This window comes from Triticum urartu, chromosome 2, assembly GCF_003073215.2.
Source record: "Triticum urartu cultivar G1812 chromosome 2, Tu2.1, whole genome shotgun sequence".
NCBI classification, from domain to species: domain Eukaryota; kingdom Viridiplantae; phylum Streptophyta; class Magnoliopsida; order Poales; family Poaceae; genus Triticum; species Triticum urartu.
The window spans coordinates 19083302-19094030 of NC_053023.1; positions in this window are offsets into that span (position 1 = coordinate 19083302).

The following is a 10729-nucleotide window of genomic DNA, read 5'->3' on the forward strand; positions in this document are numbered from 1 at the left end:
CACTTGGGAGCCTCCGACAAGATTATGGAGTTGAACCAAGGAGTTTGTAAGGGCAAGGAGATCGCCTACTTCGTGAAGATCTACCCTAGTGAGGCAAGTCCTTCGTGGGCGACGGCCATGGTGGGATAGACAAGGTTGCTTCTTCATGGACCCTTCGTGGGTGGAGCCCTCTGTGGACTCGCGCAACCGTTACCCTTCGTGGGTTGAAGTCTCCATCAACGTGGATGTACGATAGCACCACCTATCGGAACCACGCCAAAAATCTCCGTGTCAACATTGTGTTTGCTCCCTCAAACTCCTTCCTTTACCTTCATATGCAATTGTTTTACATTCCACTGCTATACTCTTAGAATTGCATGTGTAGGTTGATTACTTGTTTGTGCTAAGTTGCTAAAATCTGCCAAGAACTAAAATTGGGAAAATGCTAGATTTTTATTTGTTCAAGTAGTCTAATCACCCCCCTCTAGACATACTTTCGATCCTACACCGGGCAAACCACTGGATGCTTCAGGGTGCCCCAACCAATCCACCCAGATGTGTATTAAAGTAGCCACCTTAAGTTAACCCTAAGATATAAATAACTCTCACATCTTTCATGAATCTCACAAACCAATCCACGTCTACGAGCATAGCATAGCAGTAAGCATAACGTAGTAACACCCAGAGGTTTGAATATAAGACAGTAGGTTCCTACCTCATCAACTACTTCCCAAACTCATGTTATCAAATCCTACTCATGCAATGTTTGAGGGTGAAACTAATGCGTAAAAACTGGGTAGGAAAAATATGATCAAAGTGTGAACTTGCCTTGTACTGTTGATGAAGATGATTTGCACTCATAACTCCTGATAGTTCTACTCGTCACACTCCAGTCAATCTATCGTAAACAAACAATAGTAACCACTCATAACAATCATGCAAAAGAATCTAAGAAAAGATCTCGGAAAACTTTGAAAACAGGCAATTAACTCTTCAACATAAAACAATTTCTAATGGTACCAAAATTAGGGGGATTTGGCCTCATCAGAAAGTTTAGGTCAAGAGCTTCGATTCACAAAAAGAATCAATTAAATGGGAGTTATAAAACTCAAGTTATGAACAAAAGAAGTTTGAATTCAAATCTATTTGAAACCAAATTTTAAACTTTCAAAAACATGTTTAAGTTGTTTTACTGGAAATAGGAGATCATGACGAAGAAGTGGGCGTTGGTTTCGTTGGATTTGGATCAACGGTGTAAAAGTTGTGAAGGTTTGAAGATCAGGGGCTAGACTGCTAAATAAAATAATTACACCTAGGTCCCTGGCCACGAGAACAGAAACTAAAATACAAACATTCACTATTTAGGACTAAACAACGAATTCATTCACTAAAACTAATAACTGGAAAATGTTTACTAACTAACCAAATTAAATAAGAAAACCGGTTTTAAAAGAAAAACCAAGAAAACCCTAAATAAACCGGGTCAAAGCAGCGGTTATACCGGTTTGGTCGGCGGGTCGGCGGCGGCGGTTTCCAGCGATGGCGCGGGCGGCGTTGGCGCGGGGCAGCGGCAGGCGGCTCCGGTCGTCGGGAAAGACGGCGAGGCGCACGGGGAGAGGCGGCGCGGAGCAGCGGATGCGCTGGTGGCAAGATCCGGCGGCGGCGGCTTGGGGGGGAAGAGAGAGCAGGGGGCCTCACATTTTTTATGTGGGAGGAGGCGGCGCGAAGCTTGGAGGAGGGGCAACGGAGAGGCGGCGTCCGGGGCGCTCACGGCGGCGGACTCCGAGCGGAGTCCCGCTCGGGGACGGAGGCGACGGGCGAGCTGGGCTGGGCTGCGTCCTGGCGGGCGAGCTGGGCCGGACTAGTCGGTGGATTTTTTTACAGACAAACGAAAATAACAAAAAACAAAAGAAACAAAAATATTATATAGGCATATAATATATCAAAATTTTCAGAAAAAGACTTTCTATAAAATGAACATTTCTCTAGCATCAAATAAAATCTACAAAAATTCAAATAAATCCAACAGTGCTACTACTGCAATAAAGCCTCATAAAAATTATTTTAAAAATACCAAAATGAATTCAAATTTATTTCTCTCCAATTTTCTAATGTAGGGAATCATTTTATCCTAATTTTCCTATATTTTATTTTTGGAGAAAAATAATTTGAATAAAATCCAAATAACTCCAAAATGAGAATAATTTCAAAAGGGGACTTTCAATTTGATTTTTTTAAACTCCCAACTCATATTTCATATGATTTGAAGAAGTCATTTTATCTTCTCTCATGAAAATCATTGAGTTGCTTAAAGTTTCTGAATTGGAAAAAGTATTTCCAAATAAAATTCAAATCTTTTTATACCCCTTACATTTATTTAAATGGAAGAAGTCATGTCATCTTCTCTCCAGGGTTTTGTGATGAAAATAATTTGAATTCATGGAGATCAAAATGCAAAGTGAAAGTTTGGGAAAGTTCTTTTATTCCCTCTCATTTAACTTTCAAAATTTTCAAATTTCACTCAATTGCACTCAAGCAACCACACCAAAAATCAAACAATCAATAAAAGTGTTTTATGTGATCTTGGAGCCGATGTTAGTGTTATGCCTTTCTCTTTATATCGTAGACTTGAATTGAATAAGTTGACACCTACTGAAATTTCCTTGCAAATGACTGATAAATCAACCGCTATACCCATCGATATTTGTGAGGATGTGCCTATTGTGGTTGCAAACGTTACTATCTTAACGAACTTTGTTATTCTTGATATTCCCGAGGACGATAGTATGTCGATCATCCTTGGTAGACCATTTTTGAATACTGCAGGGGATGTTATTGATTGTAACAAAGTCAATGTCACTTTTCATGTTAATGGTAATGAGCATACGATACACTTTCCGAAGAAACAACCTTAAGTTCATAGTATCAATTCTATTGGAAAATTTACAACTATTACTATTGGAGGTTTTGAATTTCCTCTTCCTACTGTCGAAAAGAAATATGATATTCTTATTGTTGGGGACATGTGTATCCCCGTTGAGGTAACCTAGTGTTATTTGAAAATTCTCTGGTTTCATGTTATTCGAAAGAAGTTTGTTGATAAGACCTGATCGACCTTGTTAATGGATTCCTTTTGATGGGCATGAGATGGATGAATTTATAAAGCACAATTTTCTATACCTACATTTTACTTTCTGTTATTTAGATTAAATAAAGAAAAAATAGTATTTTCTGTCTATTTTCAGAATTATCTGTGCAATAAAAAATGTCCCAAAAATAAAAGTTCTGCAAATGCCCTGAAAATTTAGTATGATTTTTTATAGAATACTAGCACATATGCCCGTGCGTTGCAGCGGGAGAGAAATTATTGTGCCCACTGTCCATCGAAACTACCGTCATCATGGCATAATAACATCCGAAAGTGCCACCTAAATATGTTTGTATGTTGCAAGAGGAGAAAGAATCACCTCACTCTCCTATCCCAGTAAGCAAGTGATGATTTAAGCCTAAACACGGCCTAGAACATAAGAGATAATTTGATTTATGATACACATCAATTATTCCCAGATGAATAAAAATTGGGTGCTTTCACCATCTTTGCAACAGGCTACTTTGCATGACTATTCAACAATCAATACTATAGAAAAGCTAACCTTGATTTGATCAATGTGAGCTTGCACGGGTAGTTGTTCAGTTACTCCTTTGCATATACCAAGATATGCAAATTAGCATAAGTAAGTATCAGTTTTCCTGAAAGCACGATGAAAATAATAATATGATTTTGGCCTTGAAGATGAAAAAAAAAGGTAAATCATCCTTGAAGATGAACAAAGAATGATAACATGCATGCTAATCTGCATTGCACTGAGAGGATCCCAATCCTTGCAAAATATTTCTCTAGCATGTTTCGAGTTATGCAAAATCCATATCATGTCACATAGAAATACATGAGCCAGTGAAAAAAGGGAATTGCGGGAATATGAAAATACCTCATTTTCTCCTCCTTATAAAACAGTTACTTATTGTGTAGTCAGTTTAGCTATGAAAACCTGATGCATGGACGCTCGAAAACGAAAAGCAGAAAAGAAAAATCAAGCAGCTATTAATAAAAGACTGACTTGACTCATTGAAGCTAGAGTTGTGCACATGTTAGTTGAATCACGTGCAAGTTCTTAGGGAGCAATTAATCGAGCCATGTAGTCGCCCCGAATCGATCCACCAGCCTGCTTGACATGTACTCATGTGTTTAGCTGGGAAAGAATCAAGCTAGCCGGCACCCTGCAGCTCGTAGCTAGTTCAGACTCCCATGTATATTTTTTGGGTCAGTTTACGATGTGTGGCCGGCCACTTCGCTTTTGTTTCAATTAAGTTTCCTTTAAAGGTACATCCTGGTTTCGTTCATATTGTCCCGGTTTTCTTTGTTTGCACGTATGTTTGTCACAAACGGACAAAACTAAAAAATAGTGCACATAAAAATACTCAAAACTGGTGTGAACTGTTGTTGCATGTGCCATTACGCATCATGCAGAGAGTGAGTGAGAGAGAGGAGGAGGAGGAGGACAGGGAGGAGAGGATCATGTCCAAGTGCCATCTCTACATTTTCAATTTTCATCATCGCTATGTGTTCGCAACCCAGAAACCTCAGTTCACCTACTATGGCACTGCCCGGAGGCGTGGCGGATCTGTAGCACTACAGCCGGCAGGTACGGCTGCGCCACCCTCGACCCGAACACTTGGCGGGATAGCAACCGCTCAGAGACATTTTGGTCTCATATCCTCAACACCACATCTGTTGAGCATCAGAAAGGTGTCCGGTCTCTCACCATACTCATCTCATGGGAGATTTGGCTCGAATGCAACCGCAGAGTGTTCCAGAAGAAGATAGCCATGCCCTCAACCATCCTCCAGGAAGTTTGGGGATCCTTGGAATCATGGAGACCGGCGGGAGCAAGATGCATGCAGCACACCTTTGGGGTTCCGATGTGAGAGAGCACCCTACCCACTGTGTTCCCTAGGGCCTCTTTCTTTTCTCTGAACTTATTCCTTCAGACCGTGGGTACGACCTTGTAAATATTGCTCCCTACCTCACAATATAAAAAGCCAGCAGTTGCTGGTAGTTTCAAAAATAATAATACTCAAGACGGGACGAAATAAAGCGGAACCAAACCAAAAATATTCCCTTTAATAGTAGGTATATATTGTACATGCTAACTTAAATTCATGTGTACATAACTATAGTTATGCGTAACTTTTTCTTTTTTTTTTGAATTTCTATCTTTTAATCTCAACCGTAAAAATCAAGAACTTTTTTTGCGGGGGCGTAAAATTAAGATCAATGGACCATATTTTTATGCTGAAAGTATACAAATAAAAATAATATATTCATTTTTTAGATGTATGGTGACCTATGACCTCTAATTTTCTATAACACAGCTGTGACCATGCAAAAATATAGCAACACAGACGTGTATAAGTGGGAGTCTATCTAGGAAAAGAAGGTGGAAGTCTATCATGAAATAGTTGGCTTTGTGAACAGCCAATTCAAGAGAGGACGTCCATTGTAGCACAGATAATGTTATCATGTGCCTTACCCTTTTTTGACCGAGTGAACAATTGTCTTCGGTTTGCTATTCCTTGTATACATATGTTTGTACTTTCCCTTTTACGTTTAGAGTTCGGATGTGGTTAGTACATCTTTTTTTCCTAATATATGTATACGTGACCATGGCTATAGGTGTTTTAGAGTCCGGACGTAGGGACATGCCTAGTACTTTTTTTCTAGTACGTGATCATGGCTATACGTGTCATGTGTACTAATAATGTTGTGTGTAACCTTTTCAAAAAAACTCAAAACGGAACGAAACAAAGTGGAACCAAACCAAGAATATCTATTCCCTTTAATAGTAGATATAGATTTTAGAATTTCTGGCACTGAACATGCACTAGGGGGCTACACGAGTGGGCCACACGGGTGGAGGGTGTGCCCTACCCCCTGGGTGCGCCCCCTGCCTTGTAGGTCCCAGGTAGGTCCCCTTCACTTATTCCAGCACCCATCCACTTTGTTTTCCTCCAGAAAAAATCATCCCGTAGCTCAAACCCGTATTCTTGCTCATCTTGCTGTCATTTTCGATCTCCTTGTGCAAACCTCCATTTGCAAAACTATTTTGGGGGATTGTCCTTCGGTATGTGACTCCTTCAATGGTCCAATAGTTTTTGTTCTCGTACTTTATTTACTGCAAATTTTTGCTGCTGTGGTGACCTTGTTCTTGAGCTTTCATGTCAAATTTATATGGTCCAAAGTAGTTTTGATGCATGATATAGCCTCTAGGCACTTGTGGGAGTAGTTGCTATTAATCTTGTTGAGTTTGGTTCACTTTCATTTTGAGTTACTAAAATTTTTAGAAATTTTTCAGAGGAAGAAGAATGTTTAGGAAAATGTACCAAGGTGGCTCCTTGAGGAAGCAAGCACCGAGGCTCGCGATACGTGAGCCGGAATGAGCCGAACCTTGAACCACCAAGGGAAGCTCAAGTGCGTCCTTGTGAATGGTCGTCGGATGAATTCATGGTTCATGCAAGTTTCAAGGATGAGTTCGATACATATGTACAAAATGCCGGCCTTGACGACTTTGTGTCAGATAAGTGCCGACAATACTATCACCTCACCGATTCCTTTGTGCGGAGGTTTAAATTTACATCCCAGCGCAATACTCATATTGTCCTGTTTGATCTTTATGATAAATCTTATACCATGGACTAGGAATATTTTAGTGATGCATGCAAAATTCCACAATGGGGTATTCTTAGTGAGCCTCGTAAGGCTGAATACAATGATTTCCTTGCTAGCATCACCATGGGAGAAACTAGAAATATCACACAAGCTACCATAGGGAGCATTCACTTTCCTGCCATACTTATTTTGCTCTCTTTATAGGTAGATGCATTAATGGTAAGCATGAGCATTGCCACCTTTGCGTTCCAGATCTTAGTGTCCTCAAGTGTGCGGTGTTAGGTGATAAGCGATATAACTCGGGGGCTATTATTGGGAGGAGGTTACACCTTAATGATAAAGATGGAGATTTATTTGGTAGGATTTATGCAACTCGTTTAGCTAATTATCTTGGTATACCCATAAGAGGGAATGACATTGAGTTGCCACCTGCTTTTCTAGATTATAATGCTATGGTACACTACCAGTTTCTTGAGAGGAACGAATAGTCCCTCCAGTACCGACTAATCTTTGATAGACAGCGTGATGTCCATATTACCCTGCTCCTGCCTTCTTTAACTTTCAAGTAAAAGGGAGATATTTTATAACCAAAGATCAGCCCGAACCTTCCAAGGGCCAGCCGGTACTGTGTGTACCACGACCTCCACACCCACAACACCAACGAATGTCAAGAACTCCGAGCCGTGCGAGAAGGAAGGATCGGCCGTCGCCCCAACCGCGGTGACCGGGGCTATGGTCGAGGAGGAGGAAGGAACGCAGGACGCTGGGAAGACCGTGGCCCGCGCCAAGGGTGGCGCGACCAACCTCGCGAGGATCGCTGGCAAGACCCGCCTCGCGAGAGAGGATGGAGGGATCAACCTCGCGAGGGAGACTGGAGGGATCAGCCTCGCGAGGATCGCCCGCAAGGCAACGCCGCTGCCGCCGCAGCCAAGGAGAAATGAGGACCCCACCAGGACGAGGAGGCTGGGGGCTTCTAGGAGCCGCGCGCGATCGCCTGCATCCTGGGCGGGGCTCAAGCCCCAGCCTCACAACGCATCTTCAAGCAGTTCGCCCGCGAAGTGAATGCAGTCCTCCCCAGGCTCGAAGCCACGCGCCCCCTCAGGTGATCGGCGTGCGCCATCATGTTCAGCTCAGCAGATCAGCTCAAGTGTGCGGCTACAGCCGGAGTCCTCCCGATGCTTTGTTCCCCAATCATCAGCAACATGGTGGTCACCAAGACCCTCATCGATGGAGGGGCAGGGCTCAACGTCCTGTCCGTGGAGACGTTCAACAACCTCCAAGTGCCCTACAGCCAGCTTCAGCCAACCAAGCCTTTCTCCGGTATCACCGACGACTCCACGGTCCCGATTGGGCAGGTCCGCCTCCCTGTCACCTTCGGGGCACGCGACAACTACCGCACCGAGCTCATCGACTCCGACGTCGCCCACATTCGCCTACCGTACAATGCCATCCTTGGGTACCCAGCACTGGCCAAGTTCATGGCCGTAACTCACCACGGCTACAACGTCCTCAAGATGCCAGGAAGCGGCGGAGTTATCATGGTGCCGTGTGAAGAGAAGGACGCGGTGTGTTCCCTGGAACGAGCCTTTCAGGCTGCATCACTGGAAGACCCGGATCGCGGAAGCAGGAGGCTTCCCGAGGCCACCCCCAAGAAGAAGAAGACATCGTCCGGCCCGGCCCCTCAGGAGGCAGGCCCCTCTAGGCCCGCGCCTGCCCAGGGGGAACCTCCCTCCATCGCATAGGAAAGCGCGCCCGGCGCCCTCCTTAGGCAGGGCTCGGGGGCTCTCCCCTGGAGGGCCACCGACCTGGCTAGGGTCACGAGGGAGGCGCTTGGGCACCACATGGAGGCGTGTTTTGAAGCACGTTTCCCTTAAGAAGGAGCAAGGCAAGGAGATCCAGACCCTCAGGAGTTCGTCAGCAAGGCCATTCAGGAGCTACAGGAATCAAGAGTCATGACAGGCGGCCGTCGCCTACCAGCAGTGGCCCCCCATCCAGGCGAGGATGGCGGGCTGCGCGTCTGCATCGATGTACCAGGGCTCAACCAAGTCGCCTCCCTGGAGCGCCTGTGGCCCTCGCGAGTGGGGCGCTGCGGAGGTCCACCCCACAGCTACTTTCGCATGCCTTACGGTTTGCCGAGCGCGGCTGACATGTACCAGCGCCTCATGAGGGGCATCGCGGAGGCACGAGAGGCCAGGCATTCCGCAGCCCTGGCAGAGATGGAGATGGCCCGCGAGGAGCCGCCAACGCCTCCAGAGCCTCCCGAGGCCCCTGGGCCTGGGGGCTCATGAGGATCGGCTTCCGCAGCCCACCGAGTCTGCTACACCAACACCCCTTCGTCTTCGGCGTCATCAGGTGACATCTTTCGAGTTTTACTTCTAACTCGGGGCGCCCCTCAGGCCGCATGATCCCCAAGCCGCTCGGGCCAGGCCCAGTGGCATGTATCCCATTTGCATTTATTTCCGATTATGCGTTAAACCCACCATGCATGATTATTCGATGCCGGTCCACAGCACCTCTTCTTCTCCATGCCGACCACTTGCACGTTAAAGGGGGGGTACCTGAGCATCGCGACTCAGGGCTCTTACTGGCTCTCCAGCCCTCACCCTCTGGCCTTGTCCATGGCATCACGACCTGGCATACCAGCGACGGCTGAGACCAGCTCGAGGGCCGGGACCCGAGGACGTAGAGTGCAGGCATCTAACCAAATTTGTAGGGACACACCACGAGATAAGGCCCAGTGCCAGGCGCAACCCGCCTAGAGGTAGGGCCCCGCGAGTCCCACGCTGGCTCACGGGTGCCCAGATACACCTCGCCAGGCCCTACCGTGCCAGCCACGTGTCAGGGCGGGGCTGTACACGCCCCGGGGGCTCCTCCCGGAGGGGGGGGGCCCTCCCACGTACCAGTGGAAGCACCATGCTCCGCGCTGGTTGACGACACTGCCGAGGAGTGGCTATGCCCGTACACATACGGTAGCACTATGCTCTGCGCTGGTGATAAACAACTGATGGTGGCCCCCGGGCCACATCAACCTCAGGGAGCCCAAAGCTCAGTGTCTAGCCTCATCGTAACGCCTCCCCTCGGGAGTGCCGCGCGAGGGGGCTGGGCACGGGGGCTGCGCCTGGGTTACACCCAGACGCACGCCGCCCAGCCAGGTCCCCCTAGGCCTGGTTCGTCGCGCGTCTCTCCCCGAGCGGAGCCAAGGTACGAAGGCCGTTTGAGCGTCAAGGGGGACTCCTGAGCATCACGACTCAGGAGCCTAACTGGTCACATAGCCCCTCACTCCGTGGCCCCGTCCTGGTTTCCGGTCGGGACCATCGCTGGGTGAGGCACGCGCGCGGCCGGGCTCTGCAGACGTAGAATGGTAGATCCGCCCACATCACACCTCCCTACTTGTTCGTGCGCCAAGGGGGACTCCTGAGCATCGCGACTCAGGAGCCTAACTTGTCACGTAGCCCCTCACTCCTTGGTCCCGTCCTGGTTTCCGGTCAGGACTATTGCTGGGTGAGGTACGCGCGGGGCCGGGCTCTGCCGGCGTAGAACATAAGCAAGTAGGAAGGAAAGCGCAAATTTCAAGGAATTCAAAAGCAAATATTACATTCCACACTGTTATCCCAGTACCAAACGCAAGTTTAAACGCCTCCCCGAGGCATGATACATGTGCAGGAATTAAAAGCAGGACAGGAGCCACGACGGAGTCACTTGGCGGCAAGGGAGCATCGCGGAGTGGGTTCGCCTCATGGAGCAGTGGGGCCGGCAGCGCCTTGCTCCGGCTTGGTGCTGAAGGCCCGGAACTTCCCCAGCAGAGCTTCTACGCGACCCTTCACGGCCTCGGCAGCGGCAGCGGCACGCTCGCCGCTCACTGGCTCCAGCAGGCTGTCGAGGTCAACACCGGGATCGCGAAGGTAGATGTGGGTGAGGACCCGCGTCAGCGCTGCAGAAGACAGGACAGGCGCCTCAGCCCCGGCCGTGGGGCCAAGGCCAAGGGCGACATCTTCAAGAGCATGAACCAGGAAGGAAAGCAGC